This window comes from Aedes albopictus, chromosome 2 (genome assembly GCF_035046485.1).
Source record: "Aedes albopictus strain Foshan chromosome 2, AalbF5, whole genome shotgun sequence".
Lineage (NCBI taxonomy): Eukaryota > Metazoa > Arthropoda > Insecta > Diptera > Culicidae > Aedes > Aedes albopictus.
Window position 1 is genome coordinate 430,868,342 of NC_085137.1, and position 13,450 is coordinate 430,881,791.

Below are 13,450 nucleotides of genomic sequence, written 5' to 3' on the forward strand. Positions count from 1 at the left end.
AGCACACATAGATATTATTACAGCTTGTTTTCTATAGGTGCGTTTTGCCCCAACTAATGGAGTGCATATTGCCCCAATCAATAGCAAAAAATAAAATAGTTTAAAACATATAATTTACGTAGATTACTGTTTAAGTTATTTTTCCTATGCTTAGCACTGCCCTCAATGAACTGAATAAACACAACAGCATTAGATGTTTGGTCGGTTTTCACCATCAAATCATTCGACAAACGATCGGGAAAATTACATCAGAATCGTGCTTTTCAATTTTATTCATTTTTCTCACTAATTACGTAACGCAGCTATGTAAAATTTTCCAGATGCTCATTTATTAAGACGTTCTATTAGACTGATAAGGTTTCAAAGCTCTAAAACCGATAATCCCTGAAAAACAAAGGGGGTGCGTTTTGCCTCGACAGTGCGTATTACCCCAGATGCCCCTACTTGATTTTTATCTCGTTATTACAGTGCGAATGACATAAACTCGAATTAAATCGATTATAAAAGTCACGTCCATCATTCTCTTATGGACAAATTGATTGTTTTTACAAGTTTTGAGCAAAAAATAAATCCACTGAATCATTTACGTATCTTCAGCCTCACCGCAGCAAGTGAGAAATAATCGTTACCAGTCAATATGCTTCACCAGCCAACCGACCGATGAGGAATAGTGGTCGCGGTTGGTTCGGTTTTTCTTTGCTCCCTGTGCGTGTTCGTTCGTAGTGATGGCTGGCGCTGATGACTGAGCGTACCTTTCATATTCACTCGATTTCAAGCACTGGTTGTGAGATATTTCAGGATGGTTAACGTCCAAAGATACTTACTGTTGAGTGAGTGCCAGATCATAAAGCAGAGCATGAACCACGCCAAAACAGTCAAATTTACCCCCGTTTTAAGCAATATCAGCAGCGATTGTCTCTATGGGGTGATGCACAAATTATGTCACGCAAAAATCGACCTTTTTCAACCCTCACTCCCCCCTATGTCACACTTTTTGTATGGGACCTCAATATTTTTTGTATGAGTCGTCACGTTCAGCAAAACCCCCCCCTCCCCCCCTAAAAGCGTGACGTAATTTGTGCACGACCCCTATTTCTTGAAACACACGATGAAACACGTAGCTTTGTTCAATTCCCTACATTCATATTCAGAGAGAGTACAATATTTGTGCATGTAGCCTTACGCAGCCTAGAGGGAGTGGGGTCTTCAGAAAAGTTATCTAGATTGATTGCTACTACACATTAATGTCTTTGGTTTTGATATAGATCTGCTGAAACTGATCCAGATAAGTTGTATCATTCAATACGAAAAACTTGAAAAAAAATCTGGCAACACTGTTTCGTTTAACGAACACTCTAATAAAAGGCACTCTAATTTTGACAATAAAAAGGCAAAAAAATATTTCATATCAATATGGTGTCCTTGTGTTTCTTGTGTTGTGACGAATTTATTTGGTGAAAAGACCATCGTGATTTGACTTCAGCAATATATGCTATGGAATTTTTGTCTTGTTGTATTTTCATTTACCTATCTGCACAGAGAAACAGACGTAACACCACTGAGAACAGACATCCAAGTCCATTTCCGAAGCTGTGTAAAGAATTTGACGGCCATTTGAAATCGGCAACACAAGTGGCAATAGCGTGGCGCTGCAATCGGTTAATTTCCCATACTAATTTAATTCACCACTTGAAATGTTTCAATTCACCACTGACTGTGGCAATATGGTGTTTGGTGGCGTTAGTGATGGCATCGTGTATTGGTTTGCAACCTCACTCAAGTAAAGATTCAAATCCTTACACAACTTTCCGAATGAAATTTGTTCTAGCCTGGATGTCTGTTCTCTGTGGTAACACTTAGAACAAATGATATTGCAAATATCGTCAAGGAAACGTAAACGCTCAATACTAAACGTACTGTTTATTTGTTTATTTTAAGGACAGACTTGTTAGAATCCCAAAATGGCCGCCACAATGGCCGACTTTGGCACCTACTCACGATATCGAGGGCACAAATCTCTTCGTAAACAAAACCAGCGCACTTGATCTTCTTGTTTTAAGCTTATTACGAGTGAGCAAGAACAGAATAATGAAATACACTGTTGTGGGAAGCTTGCTTCTTGAGATTTGTGCGTTTGAAGTTCTGATGCACTGTTGAAGCGGGATTTCAAGACGTTTGTCCTTAAAGGAAAATGCGCGCACAGTTTAGCAACCCACAGGAAAAACCTTCACTTTGTGCGAACAATGCACAGATATTCAACGAACAAAATGTGTCTATCATTCGGATGCACCAGAAGCAGTATTTGACCAGGCCACCACTGGGTGGCAATAGTTAGCAAAAGTCAAACACGAGCTAAAATGATGCCAGCGCCGCGAATGGTCAATCGACCACCTACTGAATATTTGAACATTCCGTTAAAAAGGTGATCGATGAGAAGCGATCAGAGTGCGACGTCTGTTTCTCTATGCTATATGTATTGCAGATTGTTTATTTAGTTAACTATGACAGACGGACACGCCGGTTTTGTTCGCTTTTACGTCATTCTGGAGAAAGCGGTTCCTGGTTGGTTGGGTAGGCAATGAAAACATGAAAAAAATGTTGCAGTTTCTCATCGTTTTACTCACGCAAATCCGTCAGGAAAAGGCCTACTTTCACACATTAAATTTGCAGTGCTGTAATGGTTCATTACAGCATTGATTTGCGTTGCGTAATGAATCATTGCAGCACCGTTTTCAGTCCTGATCAACTTTTTAATGCTTTCTGGACGCAGGTTTTTAATATTGTGACAACTGCACAGTAACCTGCTATGATTAGACTTTCTTAACCCGTAAACACCCGGGACGATCTACTTTTGGTAGAAATGCAATACATATCTTCTTTGTTTTAAAACATTTTACCCCGAAATTTTTTTTATAGTCAAGGGGAATAGTTGTGCTACGAAATGCGTGGTACCTCCCCCCTTTTCACCCTCCCTCTTTTGCTGGGAGCCGAAAATACGTGGCTTTTTGTATTTTTTTTATACATTCTACATGTTTTTGCTCAAATTTAATCTTTTTGCTAATCATCGATAGTTTTCACTGATCCTTGACATGCAATGTATCATTACCCACCATCCCAGAGCTATTCTAAGGCCTCCAAAGTACTTTGAAGTTTGTGACACAAATCCAACATTTACAACCAAATTATATACACGATGAATGAACATAGTCTACGGTAGTCAAAAAGCCTCATGGTACATGAATTGGGTGATCTAGGTCATCCAAACTACTCTGGAATTCATTTTCTTAAGATCTACAACATCTACCATCGTTTGTGTTCACGCTGTTCAAAAAATTTAGTCAGGTTGATGTCCATTACACTCCATTCCTTGCGCATAGAGTATCTTCGTGCCTGCCACACGATATACACATGTAAAATGGTCATTGGCAGAGGAAGCTCTCAGTTAAAAACTGTGGAAGTGCTCATAGCTGAGAAGCAGGCTTTGTCCCAGTGAGGACGTTACGTCAAGAAGAAGAAGAAGATGTCCATTACACCTCGCGATGCTATGAGCAACTTGATATTGTGATAGTTGGACGTTCCATGAAATACAAATAGCCTCCAATACACTTTGAAGTTTGTTATTATTATTATTAATATTTATTTATGACACTTTACACTACGACAGTGCATTCGTGTCAGGTAATACAAAAAAAAAATAATTACGATACTTTCTAATGAATTTATCCGTTCGTTTTGATCGCTTATTGCATTTAATTATCCACCCATCTACGTCATCCGGAGCTGGATCAGGGCCAGAATCCAAATCGCTATCCACGTCTATAACGATGTTAACAGCAAGTTCGGTCATCAAATTATCATCAATCACGACGGACGTATCGATCAATGCGGTTGCTCCGACAGTGTCTGCTTTTCGATCTGCTTTTTTCTGGGGCGCACTTTGAAGTTTGGGTTTCGATATCTACATACTGTATCATGCTTCAGTTGTAAAAATGTTCGTGGAATGTATTCTATACTGATGATGGAACCGCACTGCACAGCTATAATGCTTTTGGTACATTCATGGGATATGCCAGGCTTTCCAAACTATTCTGGAATTAGGACCTTAAAGGTCTACAGGCTCTACTCTTGTTTTTCTTCACTCTATCAGCATACAGTATGCGGCAAGAAAAAATGCGAAAGTGTTTTTCAACTTCAAACCTCGTTTTCGTCCATTTGACGTTAACCAATCTATGTTTCAACGTTCCATGATCTCTGATAGGCCAGTTTTCTGAAAATGTTATTAAAAATTTTCCCATTTTGGTCACTAACCTTAACAGGGCGACGCCTGAAGCTGAAGACAATCGGAATTTTCAAACCGCAGAAAAGTACACAGGTCGCTAAATTTCGTATCTGATAAAACAAAATTTTCCATTTTCTCTATAATATCATCAAATATATGTACTTATTTCATCTAGTATGTAAAACTACATGGCTCTGGATCAGTGTGATCTGGTTGTTCATCGAATTTAAGCCTAATGACCATTGTCATTTTGTTTAATGACCATTGGGCGCGCAGTTTTTTGATACCCGCTTATTGGGCTTACATTATCACATGTTAAACATCAAATATGTTCATTTTTATTTTGCAGTGCTAGAATATAGAGTCTATATTATAGACATTGACTGATACACTGATACACTGTCATGAAAAAATAGTCATATATATCCCATATTTAACGTGTAATAGTGCCTTGAACTTTTCGCATATTTTCCTGCCGCACCCTGTAATTCTTTTACGATTGTATCTGTTGCTCCTCATTATATTACGAGTATCTCTATTTGTTGCTATTTGGGTGTCCACTGTCATACAAATGGACCCAATGTATTTTGAAGTATAGGACGCAATATCTGTAAATCTTAGGATATTTTTATTGTAGCGTATGCTCGCGGAACATAATCAACGCTACTCTTAGAGCCTCAGAGTGCAATTCTGATAACTTAGCAACATTCACTTGGTGATCTAGGTCATCCAAACTATTCTGAAATTAAGACCTTCAAGTTCTACAAGCTCTACTCTTGTATCTCTTTACTTTATCGATGTAATTCTTTCATGATTACCTCTGTTATATCTCATAATATTTTGAGTATTTCTTTGTGTTTCTTTTGCATCCACCGACATACAAATGATCTTTATGGTATTTTGAAGTGTCGGAAATTATCCAAGAATTCCTCCAGACGTTCCTCGGAAATTCCTCCAGGAGTTCCTCAGAAATTCATCGTGATGTTCTACTAGAATACCTCTACGAGCTCCTAGGGAATGCCTCGAGACTTCTCGTGAAATTCTTTAGGAGTTTCCCAGCAGTTTCTCGAAAATTTCATCACAATTCTTACCCCAACATCGCCACAACGAAGTACTCACGACATCATACACAAAAAGTTGGTTGGTTTCGCCTTTTTTGTCTCTTTTTTAGTCGTGCTCCTTCGCATCCGCTTGCCGACAGCCTAAATATGCCTTTCCGAGCTACCGCAGTGGCTGCCGTCACCAACACAATCACATTCTAGCTTTGTTAGTGGCAAAAGTGCAGTCGTTTGAAACAATCCACTATTTTATGTTGAAACTACCAAATCTTTGTTTGTTTTAACAAACTGTTTAAAAATTCAAGAAATGAAAGTATTTGTATTATCAAACAATGAAACAGTTCAGTTTAAACTAGAAATCAGTTTGGTTGCTATAGTAAACTGAAAAATCGTTTGATTTGAACTAGAATTTAATTGAATTTACAATTTATTTCTCTGCGTGTATAGATAGGTAGATATGTACCTCATTAAGGTTCTTCAACATATTTTTCCCGAAAAAATTACTTACCAATCAAAACATTAAAACCATTAAATTGATATAAATTCATATTTATTTAGTGCGGGACCATTTGAGCAGGGGTCTTGTTTCGGCCTGTTTTTCGCTATAACTCAGTCAATTTCAAGCCAATTGACTTGAATTTTTGAACAAGGCTAGAGATACTGTACGTTATCTCACAGTAAACATAAAAAAATCAATCGGTGTGAAATCAGCTGAATTGTTGCGGAAAACTGCTCAAAATAGGACCCCAAATGGTCCCACATCCTATTTATATATGGGTAAAAGCTGAACCACCATTTCTTCACTGTCGAACCGCTTCATAATTGAATCGTGGCATGGTGCCGGAGAAGGCTTTGTGACCGAAAAGAAAGAACTTACACGAAGAACGTTGCGTTTCAGAATGAAACATGTATTTCTGGTGCTTGAATGTTTTATAACTAGTTTACAAAAAGGGTAGGTATAACTGTTCAAAAAACACGTTTCGGAACGTAAGAAGGCAAAACGCTAGGCAAGTTTTACAGGCACTTTATTCGAGCACTACTTGAATTTACAGTTCACTTCTTACTAAACATTCACGATTATATTCGCGCACTGGTTGAAACATAACTGAAGTCCCATTGCGCACTATGCACATACTTATAGTGCGCCGCGCGTTCTAGAAAAGTCGCGCGCAGCGCATTCTAGAAAGGTCCCGAACTCGCAGTACAATTCTGGAGCGTTGATGATGATGACGGCAATGATGATCGAACGGGCCACTCACTCCTTCGTGGGGCACTCACTGGAAGTCACTCAGTTTCACTGATGGCACTCGCATGACAGGTCGCTGGTGTGCGATGCGGCTGCGGTTGCTGTTGTTATTATTGCTGCCCGCGTCATATGCGAAAACGTTGATTTCTTTTTCAACATACCGCCGGCCTTGAAGGCTCGCCTTCAAAATTTTGTATCTCCGTTGACGACGTTTTCCATCAAGCTGCGACTGCTTGATACGAAGATTGGGTGTTTCCTCTGCAAGATTCAAATCGGCTTCGTTGGTTTCATTGAATGACCCTTGATCTGACATCAGGTGGTGCGGAAATTTCCTTCCATTTAGCTTGTGAGTACAGAGCATAGCTGTGGTTGTAACTGGGAATGCACTTGATGATGGTGAGACATGCCTCGATTGGTTAGGCTGTTGGTCATGCAGACGCCCTTCGTGCTGCTGTTGGTGTTTCGGTGGAACCAAACCATGGAGTAGTGAGTTGTGTTTCTCACCGCATGATTTACATCCACCTGAATTACACTTATTGACGTAGTGATTAGGCGACAAACAGTTAAAACACAACTTCATCTTCCTCACGTGTCTTTTCCTGACAGCTGGAATCATGGTCATAAATGCATTACATTTCCACAAATGATGATATCGGTGACTATGACAAATACGGCAACCTACTGACATTGTTGCAGTCAATGACAGCTGTGTGGTTCTTGTAGGTTTACAGGGTCTTCCCTTTTCAAGCTCTAGTGCTTCCAATGTGTGGCACCTTCTGTTGATAAATTTGACGATCTCTTCATACGTTGGTGATTCGTCATCCTGGATCTGGGTCTCCCAATCGCGGCGTGAGCTTCCGTCGAGTTTACTGGTGAGGAGATATACTAGAAGTGTGCCCCATTCATCAGTGGGCTCATTAAGCTGTTTCAATGCATTGACGTTTCGCTGGAACTCTGTCAACAAACGACGCAGCTCCCTCGGTGAATCCTCTGGTACCTGCTTGATGGTGAACAACGCTTTCAAATGCTTTTGCTTAATCACGCGACGATTTTCGAACCTCTCCACTAATAGATCCCAGGCTACTTGGTAGTTGACGTCGGTGATGTCCATCGCATCCAACACGCTAGCTGCCTCTCCCTTGAGGGTTGATTTCAGGTATAACAGCTTCTGCACATTGGACAGCTGCATGTTTCTGTCGATGAGTGCCTGAAATGCATCCCTAAATCCTGGCCAGTCCATGTAATCACCACCGAAGGTAGGCAACTCCAACGTTGGCAATCGCACAGCTACTGGTTGTTGAGGAATGGGCAGTTGGTTTTGAAGCTGAACAGGCAGCAACGGTTGCTCGATGCTACGACTAGCAACTTGTCCTTGCATTTTCCTAAGGACGGAGCGCAAAGCAATCCTTGTGTTGATGCATCGCTCCTCAAATGCAGCTCGCTTTTCTTCCTCCTCTTCAGCGTCGATGTCTTCACCTGCGTCGATGTTGTTCTGTACAGTGCTGTACTCAACCCAACACTGGTCGATGATCTCTAGCCGCGCTTGAATATGATCCTCAGTCAGGCCGGACTTGGAGTCGATATCTCGGATGAACACCTCAATTCGTGTCAATCGTCCAAGAATCACTCCACGCAGTCGCTTGAGCTCTGACGCCATGCCGAAAGCTGTGATGATCCGTCGGTTAACTGAATGTGTAGTACTAACACTGATATGCCGCCGGCCGGTGACGCCGTTGAATACCTCAGCTGCTTGTGTCTGACTGGTTCAACCGACGACTGACGCGCACCGAAAGCACTGTCTCACACTGTAGCTGCGCTGCTACCGAACACTCGACGGACTATGAAATAGTCGACTGATCAAGACCTACCGTACCGCTGACTGCGACGGACACTGCTACGGTGATCTCGCGACTATCACTTTCGCGCACACTTTCTACGACCCGCGACGACTACTTCTACGACCGCACTCGACTACGCGATACTGTACGCGACGCGAACTTGCCTATAGCCTTCTTCACTGGATCTGCACTATCCGGTTCGAAGGACCAAATGTTCAAAAAACACGTTTCGGAACGTAAGAAGGCAAAACGCTAGGCAAGTTTTACAGGCACTTTATTCGAGCACTACTTGAATTTACAGTTCACTTCTTACTAAACATTCACGATTATATTCGCGCACTGGTTGAAACATAACTGAAGTCCCATTGCGCACTATGCACATACTTATAGTGCGCCGCGCGTTCTAGAAAAGTCGCGCGCAGCGCATTCTAGAAAGGTCCCGAACTCGCAGTACAATTCTGGAGCGTTGATGATGATGACGGCAATGATGATCGAACGGGCCACTCACTCCTTCGTGGGGCACTCACTGGAAGTCACTCAGTTTCACTGATGGCACTCGCATGACAGGTCGCTGGTGTGCGATGCGGCTGCGGTTGCTGTTGTTATTATTGCTGCCCGCGTCATATGCGAAAACGTTGATTTCTTTTTCAACAATAACTAAAACACAGAGCCAGCGTGATGCGTCGGTCGTCAGGGTTAAACGCTACCAATGTGTCGCGCAGCTGTTGAGTTGCGCTTGCATCAGCATTAAGAAAATGGTCAGGGTTGCGTCGAGGGTGTTTTGCTTTAATGGTCTTTTATGACAACAATAAAAGGAAAGCAGAAAAGAACTGCGAAGTTTGGAGGTCGTCGCTCAATTATGCAAATAAAGAGAAAGTTGTGGAATGTTCTGGAATGTGACTATGTGATGTGATAGGGTTTAGTTTTATGCTGTGAGATTGAATATGAATGCTACACCTCCCCCCTGAAGGAAGAGTGGTGTAACCAGTCTTGAAAAAGTTTATGTCTCTCTGGCTTTATGTTTCACAAATAATTTAAATGCTAATAATATAAAATTTTACCTTCACCATTACGTTACATTTTACACTTAGCCTAGAAATGAATTAAATTTTAATTACTCTGTTCTTATGAACTGTATGCTGAATATTCGTTGCTTCATCCAGTATTGTTATATTTGGATGTGCTATATTGCTTACTTTATAGGGTCCTTTATATACTTTGTCAAGTTTGTTTCTATTTGGATTTTCTAGCATTACGAGATCATCTATTTCAATGTTTATTGGTTTTGCTGTGACTTGTTGTTTTGTATTTCGATTATTCTTAACCTTGTCAATGATATTTTGAGTTCTAATTGCAGTTGCTTGTAATTTATATTTTAATTCTGCATAATATTGATCATAGTTATAAATTGGTTCTATACGTGTTGGATTCTTTAAGTTATTGGGTAACGTTGCCATTTTTCCAAAAACGAGTTCATATGGTGTATAAGGGATATCTGTGCATGGTGTGGTATTATAACAAAAAGCATAGTAAGGAATCCATTCATCCCAGTCGGTCTGAGATTCATTAACGAACTGTCTCAAATATTCATTTAAACAGCGATGATTCCGTTCTAAGTTTCCGATAGTTTGGGGATGGTATGGAGTTGAAAAGATATGTGTATATTGCAACATTTCAGAGATTTTATTGAATATTTCATTTTTGTACTCGGTTCCTTGATCTGTTCGTATGATCGAAGGTGTTCCGTATATCAAAATGCAATTTTCAATAAATGCTTTAGCAATTGTGGATGCTTGCTTATCTTTGATTGGTTTTACTATGACGTATTTAGACAAATCACATTGAATTTTCAAGGCGTATCTATTATCTGAATTAGACTTTGGAAAAGGTCCAATGGTATCCATGGCTATTGATTCGAATGATTTTAACGGAGTAGGCGTATGCATGAAATTTTCGTTAGTTCTAATTGTGTGCTTGTGTTGTTTACATGTTATGCATTGATTAACATAATTTGTAATAGTGGCTTTCATATTAGGCCATTTGTAAATTGTTTTCAGTTTACGATATAGTCTGTTTATGCCGACATGTCCGCCAAATGCAGATTCATGGTTTTCAGCAATAATTTTTGTAATACTATTTGTATCTTGTATGTCTTGCTGCGGGATATACAGCAGTATTTGTAGTTTTTGAAGCGTTTCATTGGCTTGATTTTTGAATTCGTGTACACTAATAACTTCGAATATTGTACTAGATAGCGCTAGAGCTATTTTTTCAACATTCAATTCTTTTGCCCATTTCTCTATTTGTTCGAACATGTTTGTTAGATTGGGTACTTGAGTACTTGACTCTCGTGTCAAGACCTTTTTTAAATTTTTGTTCAATATTTTGTATATATACGATTTATTTTTATAGCGCTCTATATATAGTTTTGGTAGGTCATAAATTTCGGTGTTGTTGAGTGATTCAAATGCATTGAGGTGATCAGTCTCGTTGCTGTTTTGTTTCACAGTATTATGTTCTACACTCGGTTGAGTTTCCGTTTTCTTGGACATGGCTCTAGTGGTAACTTTGAGCACTGTCATGTTTTTGAGTATGTCTGAATCGAGTTGGATTCGTGGGAGAGCGTCTGCTCCCACGTTCGTTTTACCTTGTACATATTGGATATCATAATCAAATTCTTCCAGTTCTAATCTCATACGAGTTAGTTTTGAAGTAGGGTTCTTCATCGAAAACAAATAGACTAGAGGTCTATGATCTGTTTTAATTGTGAATTTTGTTCCTATTAGGTAGGGTCGAAAATGTAACACTGCCCAGTGGATGGCTGTCAATTCTTGTTCAATTGTAGATTTATTTGATTCACCTTTAGTAAATGCTTTACTTGCAAATGCAATAGGTAAATCAACGTTGTCATAACTTTGGGCAAGGATTGCACCACATGCTACTTTCGATGCATCTGTAATTAAGACAAAGTTTTTCTTGAAGTCAGGAAATCTCAGAACTGGAGGTGAAATTAATTTCCTTTTCAACGTTTCAAAGGCTGTTTTGCACTCTTCGTTCCATTCGAATACTGCATTTTTTCTCAAAAGTTTATTAAGTGGGTGTGCTATATCAGCAAATTTGGGAATAAAACGTCTGTAATAATTACAGAACGCAACAAATCTTCTAACTTCATCTGAGGTTTTCGGAACTGGAAAGTTTTTAATCACATTATATTTTGATGGATCCGGTAAAATGCCTTTTTCTAAAATATGATGTCCTAAATAGGTAACATCATGTTTGAAAAAATTGCATTTTGCTGGATTCAGTTTTAGATTATATTGCCTTAATCGTTTGAAAACTGTTTCTAGGTTTTTAAAATGGTGATTTACCGAGCATCCGACTACAAGGATGTCATCGATGTACAAGAAGGCACACTCAGGGGGTAAACCACTGAGAGCAATCGTCATCATCCTCTGGAAACTGTTGGGAGAAACATTAAGTCCAAAGGGAAGACGATTGAATTCATAATGTCCAGAAGAGCTCGAGAAAGCTGTGTAGTGTTTAGAATTTTCGTTCAGCTCGATCTGGTGAAAACCAGATGCAAGATCAAGAGTTGTAAAGTACTTTGCCCGTCCAAGGTTGTCTAACATCTCGTCGATCCTTGGTAATGGGAATTTGTCTGCAATAATGGTTTTATTAAGTTGGCGGAAATCAACTACTAGTCGCCATTTTTTCTCGTCGTTGTTTGATTTCTTGGGTACTATCAGAATTGGCGAATTGAAAGGAGATATTGATGGTCTGACTATTTTATCATCGACCATTTTTCGCACTTGTTTATCCATTTCTGCTTTATGAGCTTCTGGTATGCGATAATTCTTGATATAGGTGGGGCTATCCGAATTTAGCCTTAAGGTTTGCTTGTAAAAATTATTTGCCGATAACGGTTCATCTTTCAGGGCAAAAATATCATTAAAATCCAGACAAAGTTGTTTTAATTTGCTCTTAATACCTTCATCTGGTATAGTCGACAGATTTAGCTCATCAATTAGTTGATGGCTTCTTGTCGAAGTTTCTTTTTGTTTATTCGGATTAACTAATAGGTAATCTTTAAGTGGTACTATTTTGGGTTTAAATGTATGTGGGATAGTTCTTGTACTGCTATTTACATTGAGTTCATTGATGAACTGAATCTTGTTGTTAATTACTGAATTTCCGATGAATACTCCAGGTTTTATTTGATCGGCTATAACTACACTGTCTTCTTTTATCTCAGGAATAAATATTTGTTTGATCACTTGGCATCTAGGTGGAATTACGAGGTGATCTTGAAATTTGTCTTCGATTGGAATTTCGAAGTGTTCATTTTTGTAACTAAATGTCAACAACCAAGATTTTAAACATATATTACAGCCGTAGTTTGCCAGAAAATCTCTTCCTAAGATTCCATCTGTACAAATAGGAAAGTTTTTATCTACGACCTGGAAATTCGCGGGTATTTTGTTGTAGTCAATTTTAATATTAGTATATGTTAGTCCAATACTCTCAGTTTTTCCTTCGGTTATTCCGTTTATGATGCACTTTTGTGCGGGATATATATTTTGATTCGGGTTCAGGATATTTTCCTTGATAACTGAAATATCTGCACCCGTGTCTACAATAAGTGTGCAAATTTTTTCGCACATTTCAAGTTTGACTGTTACAAATATTGAATAATTCGTATTTATATTGAAGAGATTTATCTCCTTGGATGAATTATTTGATCCCCATGCTCCGTTTCCGCCTCGACCTGGGGTTGAGTCGAGGGCTGATTGCCGTTTTCCGAGTAAAACACATTTCTGTTAGGATGATTGCGGTGACTACCACCCCGTATATTGTAGTCATTGTTACGGTATCGGCTTTCTGGATTGTAGCGATTTTGATCCCGTCCGTTGTTTCCCGAATATTGCCTATTATTGTTGTGATGGTTGTTGTTATTATTGAATCTTGTATTGCGGTTTATATATTTCCCACGATAGTTTCCGCGTTGAGCATTAAAATACTGACGATTCCT